Raw genomic sequence first — 10,392 nt, forward strand, 5'->3', positions numbered from 1 at the left:
GCAGGAGGGTATATTTTATATATACTCTTCTTGTCTCACACTATGCCACACAAAGAGTACACTCAGCGTGTACTATTCTCATTCCACCTGCCACGTCGCTAATACAGCACAGTCCACAACACTACACCGTGCACTTTCCAATTACGCCCAACACTTCACCGCACACTACACGGCACAATACATCTCCACCCAACACATATATGCCCAACACCTCATATACGCATCATATCACATCACATCACATGACCACACTACACAGATATGCCCAACACTTCATCACATTGCACCACATCACAATACCACACTCCACAATACCAACAGCACAATCCACAACCTAGTCAACTAATCAATATCTAACATAATTAACGAAGGATAGAGGGTTATACCATCGACAGGATAACTCGTGCGTTGCTTGTTGATCGTCACAACCGATGATGTCGGAAGTGTCGTACATGGCGGCTAACCCATGTACGTTAATTGTTTAGGCATTTGGATAGCTAGGTGTAGTCTTGGAAGGGCTCGTGAAGGCCTTGTAATGATGGCAAGGAGCGTAACACGGCGAATCTAACCGTGTACAGTGGCGGTCAGCCACGTGCAATGGCTATCCATCACGTGCAATGACTAACCACCGCTCAAAGTAGTGGTTTGGACCTAGGGTACGGCTAAGGGAGGTGCGGTGGGGCTCACTCACAATGACACTGGGGTGGCGCCATGGTGGTTCACAGTGGCGGATCGAAGCTAAGAAGTGGAGAGGAGCCGTGGGAGAGTGAGAGAGAGTGTGTGTGCATGGGTGGTGGCCATGGATGGTCGGGATCGCTCGGTGGTGGCTTGAGGAGGCTGAAGGTGGCGGTTACATGCTGTGGGTGGCGGTGCACGGTGGTGGAGGGTGTAAAACCCGTGCATGGGATGAGCCTCATGCGGTGGATCAAGGGGAGGCTATTGGCCTCGGGTCACGTGGAGGAGGAAGGGGGAGTCCATGGTGGCGCTTGGTGGCCGTGGGTGGCTGCGTATGGCGGCGCAAGGAGGGGAAATGGGTTAAAAACCCATTTCGGCTACTTACTGTGAGGGTAGAGGGAGGGCTGCATGATGGAGGCCGACTTCAGTGGAGGAGGATGGCCTGTGGGAGGGAAGCTGCTGTGGAGGTGGTGGCGCCGGAGGACGGCGCACGGCGGCACAGTAAGCACTAAGCCCATTCGGGCAGTGCACGATCAGCGGAGAGAGAGGGGGAGCGTGAGTGAGGTGCAACTTGTGGTGCCGGCGGCGAGAGCTGCCGATGCACGGCGGCTCTAGGCTGTGGTGTGGAGATGGACTACGTATAGTGTACGTTGGGGAAAGGGAGGAGAGAGAGAGAGAGAGCTGAGGAAAAGTGAGGGAGAAAGGGAGGGGGTCTAGGTATTTAACCCAGTCCCTTCGTCTGGGGATTCACGTAACGATCTAACGATGGATCTCAAACACTAATTTAAAATGCATAAATATTAACTTAATTAAAAGCACTTAGAGGAATTAAGATAGAATATTATTTTAAACTAATTTTAGTTTATAAAATAATATTCTTCATCATTAATAAAATGATGAAGTCTCACTTAACATATTAAAGAGAATAAAACCATTTAATTGATAAAAGCTTTCAACATAATTTAGATCTCATAATATCTTAAATAATTGAAATCATTTTAATAATAATATTAAAATGATTTTCGACAATTATAATATTTTTGGAACTCTTCAAGAATATTATGATTGTCGTATTTAAGATCAATTTTAATTCAATAACACTAGAAATACTCTTTATAAATATTTCCAGCATATTTAAAACACTGGGCGTGCCCTAGAAATCACACGATATCTTTTGAAATACGCCATCATGGTTTGACACGCATAATGTGGCTCACAGTCGCTAGTGAGAAGGGCAGATGATCACATAATCTCTGCCCTCGGGATTTGCTTACGTCATAAAGAAGGAATGTACGTCAGAAAGAGAGAAGCGTCCGTAAGAAGGAAGGAGCAGTGTGACGCCCCCAAATTCCGCTTGGGATCGGACGGACATTTGAAGCGTCGAGACATGCAACACAAGGTTACCTGCCCTCGTTCATGACATATAAGATGCAATATTCCTAACATGCATCTAGCATTATGCAATATTCGCAGCGGATATTTTTTTTTTTAGCAATACTATGCACCAAATCGAAATATCTCAAATACTTAAAACATACTTCATACATAATGACGTACTAAACAACTGAGATCACAACACTAGTCCAAAATGGTTGTGATCAAAAGAGTGTTGGAGATTGAACACCACAAATACAAGTAGTAATGAGGTAACTACTGTACTACCATCTACGTCACACCATTGTTTAGTCGATCATTTCCAGTTGGTCGATTCCCGATTCTCCTTCAGATCCTGTAACAAAATCTACCAGTCGGGGGGAATGGTAGTTGAGACTACCACAGTGAGATTTGATTACAAATCTCAGCAAATTAACAGGAAACTTCCACACAGGTTAATGATGCATGCATGGCAGTAAAAGCATGAATGCATAATCAAATCAATAGAAAACATAACATGTCCTAGCATAACATGACATGAAATAATAAGCATAACGTAACTTGACATAACATAGCATGAGCTGACATAACTTGAACTGGAACTTAAACTTAACTTGACGTGACATGACATGTACGTGAACTTAAAACATAACATGAACCTGAGCATGACATAACATAAATGAGAACTTGGAACATAACGTGAACGTGAACATAACATAACATAACATGAATTTGAAACATATTCTTGTCTTATGGGATTACCATGATTGCGTGAACGTAAACTTGAACATAACATAACATAACGTAAAACATGACTTGAACGTGAAATGCATGAACTTGGAATCTTATTCAATAGACTTAATCATTAAAGTGACCATATGGGTGCTACACAGGTCCCTTGAGCCGTGTGTCCCTGCCGAGTACCGCATCACATCACAGGTGTCTATACCAGCTGTGAGTGCGTTAATACGTACTCCACAGTTGTTGTGGCCCCACGTATTCTACGTGTCACAATTGCTGTGTCTCACGTAGTATATGCTCCACAGTTGTTGTGGCCCCATGACTTATTTGTTTGTGACACACTTGCTGTGGACACACGTAACATAAAAAGTGGCACCATCGGCATTAGTGCCTAGCGCGCTCCGGTGACCAGCTACTTAGGTTTCATTCGCAACCTGTTGACTGTACTTCATCAACCCAGGGAATTTCACACCTATTTAGACACTCCAGCGTGAACAAAGGAGTTCCACTAGGATATTACCCCATCATAGCACTTAGGGTCGTGATTGACATGAATAACTTAACTTGCATACATGATATTTTGTAATGTGACGTAACATGAACGTGACATAAAAAACAGAAGTCCTGACGTAGCATAACGTGAGATGAACGTAAGACGACAGACATGACATACTTTGAGACATAAATATAACAGACAACATTTCATAACATGGCATACATGTAATAGGCAACATTTCGTAACATAGCATACCATGTAACAGACAATATTTCTTAACATGACGTAACATGTGATAGTGAATATTACGTGACATGAAATACATGTAACAGATGGCATACTTAACACGACATACTTGCAATGTATAGCACTGTATAGCAATACGTGACAGAATATCTTGTGTAACAGATGAATAATTCATAACAGAATAAATTCTGTGTAACAGATAAATATGTAATGACTTGGTATGGCACATATGACAACATGCATACTTACACTTTAGTTCCCTTACCGATCACTCATACAAATTAAACTGATAGTAAGTTAAAAGCTAACTTACTATGATCTTCGTACTTTGAGACAAAACTGAAGTGCGATCATGAGAAACTGAAAGTAGTGATTTTTAAAAATTAGAATTTAATCACTAACAATAAGGAATATGGAAAAATATCAACTTAGAGTAAATTTACCATTTTACCCTCTACATCTGGAAAAATGACCATTTTACCCCTAACTTAAAGATTTTGCATCTTAACTCCAAAAATCATCAAAATTTACATATTCCTTATTGTAAAATTTGTCCTAAGCTCAAATATCAATTTAGAAAAATTTAAAACTAAACACAACCATTAAAACTCTATATGGCTGAAACTTACAAGGCTATTTCCTTTGATTTTTGTTGTAATTCTTTCAAATCTCAAAACTCATGATTAAACCAAAATTTTTCATTTACTATACTCATAACATATTCCTAAGAATAATCATGTTTTGAATCATGAACAAAAGCCATCAAAATCACTAAAACCATACTTGAACTTTTTGGTTTTTCTTCGAAGTTCAAAATAGAATATTGTTTCTAACTTGTTTTGATCAACCTCTTGATCCATGATTTATAAAGATGTGATCTTCAAACCAAAACATCACATGGTTTAAAAAGGTGTCCTAAAACAGATCCAAGCATCAAACTCAAGATCACATGGTTAAACATCAACCAAAACACAAATTTAGCCAAGAACATCATCACTTTGGCCTAACCGAACATCTCCTTGCATAAAATTTCATATCTTCGAATATAGCATCAAATATCTTCAAAATAACATTCTAACATGTATATAAGAGGCTTATGATCTTCCAATAAAAATATCAAAGCCATTGGAATAAGACTAAACCATAAAAGATTTAAACTTTCTCAAAACAGAAACTGTTTTTCCTCTTCCAGTTTCTAAGTTTCTAGACCTAAGAAAATATTTCACCAAAACTCTTAATCATGCAACAAATCCTCAACCAATAATCATATACACATGTTAACAGTACTCCATAAAAATTTTGGATCAAGATCTATTCATTAGCTTGGTCAAAAACTCCAAAATATAACACACTCTCCAGTTTATCACCCAGATGACCTTTCGGGGGTCTAAACAACTTTTTACCGATCAAAGGATCTCCAAATGGAACGAATATGGTATCCACGTAAACTAGACTCCAAAATAAATTACTTTCATGAAGGAAACTTTGCGATAAAATAATTACAAAAGCTTCGAAACAGGCGTTCAAAAGAGGTAAGAAAAACTGTCCGAGAGTGTCTTTTGTGTTCTATGGAGGAAAAGTGTAAATGAGAGTTGCTTTTCGTGGGAAGTGGACTGGAGAGCCTCTTACACAAGTTTTGGAAAGTGATAGGACTGAAGGCAAGGTTGAGTGTTGGCCTTTTCTTCTCATAAAAATCAGTCCAATATCTTTTCTCAAGGTGGAGTGTAAGAGTGAAAGAGTGAGGTGGCCCTTTAGCTTTGTATTTCAAGAACCTTCTAGGCCCTTCTTGTAAAGATCTGACCAGCCAAGTCGGGATAAAAAACTTAGCTATGAAGCAATCCTATGGTGACCAAATTCGTGGGCCTTAATGGGCCTAAACCGAATGGGCCTAAACCGAATGGGCCTAAATTTTGGGGTTTAAAGAGGGTTTGGGTTGCTATCAAGCCCAAATCCAATATCACTTGGTCCAATCAATTTTTCAAGGTTAACTAGGTTGGATAATGATGTTCTAACACAAATTTGAAGGATTAATAGCATGTGGAAGTGATTTAATCAAGTGATTAAACACAATGCTAGAAATCAGATTAGAAAATGTTTAGAGGCCAACTTTAGGGTTTTGGGGAAACCATTTAGGGTTCCGATTTCAACAATGTTTGTTGGCTTTCAATTGGATTCCCACCATTTAGGGTTTTACTAGGATTGAAGCCCTCTTTGATCTGACACAATTTGGTTGGGCAAATGAAACAAAGTTTTGCTTAAGTGGCATGATTTCACATCTTGATTCCTTCAAATCCATCAAACGCTCCTCAAGGTACCAAGTGTCTAATATTACTCACTAAGTGTGGCTAAGATCTTTCCAAGTGTCCAAATAAAATTTCTCTAGTCTAATTTAGACATTCCACACTGTGATTTTAAAACACTGCAATTGGTGCGCTTACCGAGATTACTATTCATTCCAAAAAAGTGAATTATAAACTTAACACTAAAAATTCCTAAATATTCATATTAACCTACAATGAAAATCTTTTACCGAAATTCAACCTCGAAGTGCCCCTAAAAAAAATTTCATAGTTTCAAATAGGCATTTCGTCTGAAAATATGAAAATAAACTTATTATGCCATAAAATCTTAAATAATCCACTGAGTCTAATGGCATAGACCATAATGCATTCTGACACTTCTAACCACCTCAAATAAATAAAACTCATATTTCTAGCACCATAGTGAGTGATAACATTGACTATGTTGATAGACTAAAACCTATGCGATTGGTCGATTCGTAAAAACTTATGGGATTTTTACGAGATTCCTAAAGTCAATAGAAATTCCACCAATGAATTTCTAGCGGGGCTGTTACAAGCAGGGTATTACAGGTTGAGCTGGGAATTTGCCCTTCTCTTGGTTACTCTAGTGAGAGTCCCTCTGATATCGTTGATAGCTTGGGAGTTTTGGTTGTTGATTATGGCCTGACTTTGGATAAACTGTTGTAGGCTAACATTTAGCTGCTGAATGGAGTTTTCCATTCCATTTTTGTGCACTAGAGGGGGCTGATTTGCAAAATAAGAGGGTCCCGAGCCTTGGCCAGATACTGCATAGGGGGTGTATTGACTTTGTCCTTATGTAGATGGTCCAGCTTGCTCATTTTTCCAGCTGAAATTTGGATAACTTCTCCAACTTGCATTGTAAGTATTAGAATAAGGTCCAGAAAAATTCTTAGAAATCATATGCACAAGGTTGGATTGATCAAGCAAAACCTCCTTAAAAGCAGGAATTGTTGGGCATGCTTTAGTCACATGCCTTGGATCCTCACATATATTGTATTTTTCAGAAGTTGATGGTAAAACATGCATTTCATTGACTTTCTTAAGCTCTAGAGAATCTAACTTTTTAGACATGAATGCAACTCTAGCATGTAAATCATTAGCTTCTTTCAAATAATATTTACCACGCCCACTAACACATTTTTTATTTACAGATCTATCACACAAGTCAGAAGCATCCCAAGATTGAGCATTTTTAGCCAAATAATCAAAAGAATCAAAGGCTTCCTTGGGCTTTTTGTTGAAGAACTCACCATTGCACGTGGTTTCTACAAATTGCCTCATTTTTTGTCACAACCACTCGTAGAAAAAACTAATAACCCTCCATCCTCATATCCATGATGAGGACATGCATTTAAAAGGTCTTTGAATCGTTCCCAACAATGATAAAATGTTTCCACATCCTTTTGGCAAAAATTCATGATTTGTCTTTTCAAGGCATTTGTTCTATACATGGGAAAAAATTTCTTTAAAAATTCAGTTTGCATTTCTTGCTAAGTCCCAATGGATCTTGGTCTTAAATAATTTAACCATGTCTTAGCCTTATCTTTTAAGGAAAATGGAAACAATTTTAAATGTAGAACACACTTCTTCAAACTCTTTGATATGCAAATAGGGATTTTTAGATTCCATGCCATAAAAATGAGGTAGCAATGGAATCATCCCAGATTTAAAGTTAAAATTATTTACATTCAAAGGCTGAATAATGCAAGATGGTGGGCTAGTCCTAACAGGCAGCAAGTATTCTCTAAAGGTTCTGTCATGGTTTACCATCTCCCTATCATGATGTTCATTTTCAGCTATGTTGCTATGAGTGTCAGATGATGATTCAAACAAAACAGATGCACCCAATGATTCTGTCCTAACAAGTCTAAATGTGCTATCTCTAGCCCAACCAGACATACAAACTTAGCAAAATAAAAGAAAACAAACCATATTGCAATAATAATAATAATAATAATAAAGATAAAAGCAAACAAGTTAAGTGAGAGAAAGTAGATATCACCCAGGTTGTGAAGAGGTTCACAACCCTATAAACACCCTCTCAGCGTTCAGAAAAATACTCTTATGATACCAATTGTCCCTGTCAATGACGCCAAAAACTTGACGTGATCTCAAATGTGCTTCCAAGTTTAGAAGTGTTAAGTTGTATCAAAGATAAGTCCAGGATTGTATTCCACAGGGACAAATGATTTTCAAAGTATTTGTGAAGGCTTATTGTGAAAATATGGTGATGTAAAATGCTATGTAAAATTCTTTTTGGATTTTGATGTTTATTAAAATAGTTTGGAAAGATAAAAAGTAGTTTATACACAGTAAGGGATTTGCTGCCAATGGAATGTTTGGTGGAGCTTGGAGGATCTTGGATCTATGACTTTGCTCTAAAAATATGAATTAAATCATGCACAATTTGATTTCTAAAAATGAAATGGTTTCAAAGATGTTAAAAAGTATTTTTAGTTTTATCTAGACACAACTGAGTTACTAATCAGTAGCTAAAATTGACAAGTTCACATAATCAATTTGACAAACACTTGGGTTACGGTTTAAGACATCCTTTGTTTCCACCATTTGCAAGGTTTCTTGGGCATTACTCTCCTCTTACTAACCCAATCAAGGTGTTAATAAAATGGAATGTGAAAAATATAAGCTCAAAGTAAATATGCCAGTACCTAAAACAAAATATCCTCACTAAGCATCCACCGAAATTACTGTAATACACAACTGATGGAATCCTTGATTAATTCAAGGTTCTGATGTGTTGTGTGTCTACTAAAGAGCAAGAACAAGAGCAAGAGATTTCATCAAACTTCCCTTTCCAGAATTCAATTTTAGGCAAAGTAAGGCATTAAATCGAAGCTACAGAAAATCCAGCAAGAAAAGAAGAACAATAGAAAGCTTTGCCGCAACCCAAGTGTCACAACCCCGCCTCGGGAAGGGCGGGATCACGACGTACATACCTGTCATTTTCTTTCTTTTTTTTTTCTTCATTTTCTTTTTCAAATAACATGCGATCGGCATGTACATGATACACGTGCACTCTAAATTTCTCATTTAATAAAGGGAATATTTGATGGACATTCTATTCAAACATTCATCCATAAAATACTCTCAAAGTCTACACATTCATAAAAACATAACCTATCATCCATAAACATAATTGTTCTAGTTAGGGAAGGTCCTAAGCTTCTACCTCTCCCTCTGTAGTAATGCCTTACTCCCCAGCTTTTTCATCATTAACTGGACGTTTAAAACATTTAAAATAAAAGTGAGTCGAATACTCAGTAAGCAGTACACCATGCAGTGAACATACTAGGCATCTATTCTTTTCTTTTGAAAACATGCGTACATAAACATTTAACTAATTCTTGACAATGCTTTCATGCATAACAGTTTAAGGGATAAGCCGTACTTTCATGCATAAACATTTAAGAAATAACTATGCTTTCATGTATAAACATTTTAAGAAATAACTATACTTTCATGTTTCACTTTCTTTGGCCGATACACACTATTACGTCCCATGTGTTGGGCTTAGTGGTCTTCCTTTGGACTTGGATTCCACCCGTGGCCACAGGTTGGGAATCCTTTTCAATCAGAGGCAGTACTGGGTGCACTACCAGTACTACTTACCCGGCATTGCAATCGGCCAATTCCTTTGGTACCCTTTTCATTCATATGGCCGTTACGTATTTTCATATATTAAAGCATTCGTTCATTCAATCCTTTCTTTCATTCATTCATTTCAGTCATTTCAGTCATTTTCATTTAACAGTTCATTCATAGAAGAACGTCATTTAAAAGCTTGAGCTTAAACATCATCTTTAGTTCATTCATGGAAGAACATCATTTAAAAGCCTGAGCTTAAACATCATTTTTTATGACATCCATAAAACATCAGTTCATAGGGACAATTTAACATCAGTTCATAAGGACATCTTAAAACGTTTCCTTTGCGTCATTTAAAGCATCAGTTCATAGGGACATTTTAAAACACTTTCTTCGCGTCCTTTAAAGCATCAGTTCATAGGGCATTTTAAAACACTTTCTTCGTGTGATTTAAAAGCATCAGTTTATAGGGGCATTTTAAAACTCATTTAAAGCATCACTTGAAGCATAAGGCATGAGACATTCATTTCATTTCCTTTACAATCAAAACATTTTCATCGTCTTTCTTACTTCGATGCACATACATTTTTATGAACAAGATACATTTTCATGCTATACTACATATAGGAATAATCAATAAGTTTATTGAGAGAGCATGTATGGAAATCTCATGACTTAGAACCTATGTGCATACATTACCTTATACACATACACACAATTATAATCGATAGGGTGCTTAACATGGGCTATCAAGAAAGGGCTTGTACATACTATACACCTTTACTTTTCTTTAGAAGGAACATTTGGAAAGAGAGAGAGACATTCTTTCATAAAGAGAACTTGGTGTAAGAAGCATGGTCATAGCTACTTACCTCTATGCTCCTCGATACTTCCATAATCAGTATAGGTCATATTTCAATAAATAGCATA

The 10,392-nt window shown here is 37.5% G+C and overlaps 1 non-coding gene across 1 annotated transcript; it reads left to right on the forward strand.

Moving 5' to 3' along the window:
- The first annotated feature begins 7,185 nt into the window (after positions 1 to 7,185).
- On the forward strand, positions 7,186 to 7,293 carry LOC118349360. Its single transcript, XR_004802330.1, has one exon. It is a non-coding gene; the product is annotated as a small nucleolar RNA R71 (small nucleolar RNA).
- Positions 7,294 to 10,392: the final 3,099 nt, after the last annotated feature.

This window comes from Juglans regia, chromosome 8, assembly GCF_001411555.2.
Source record: "Juglans regia cultivar Chandler chromosome 8, Walnut 2.0, whole genome shotgun sequence".
Lineage (NCBI taxonomy): Eukaryota > Viridiplantae > Streptophyta > Magnoliopsida > Fagales > Juglandaceae > Juglans > Juglans regia.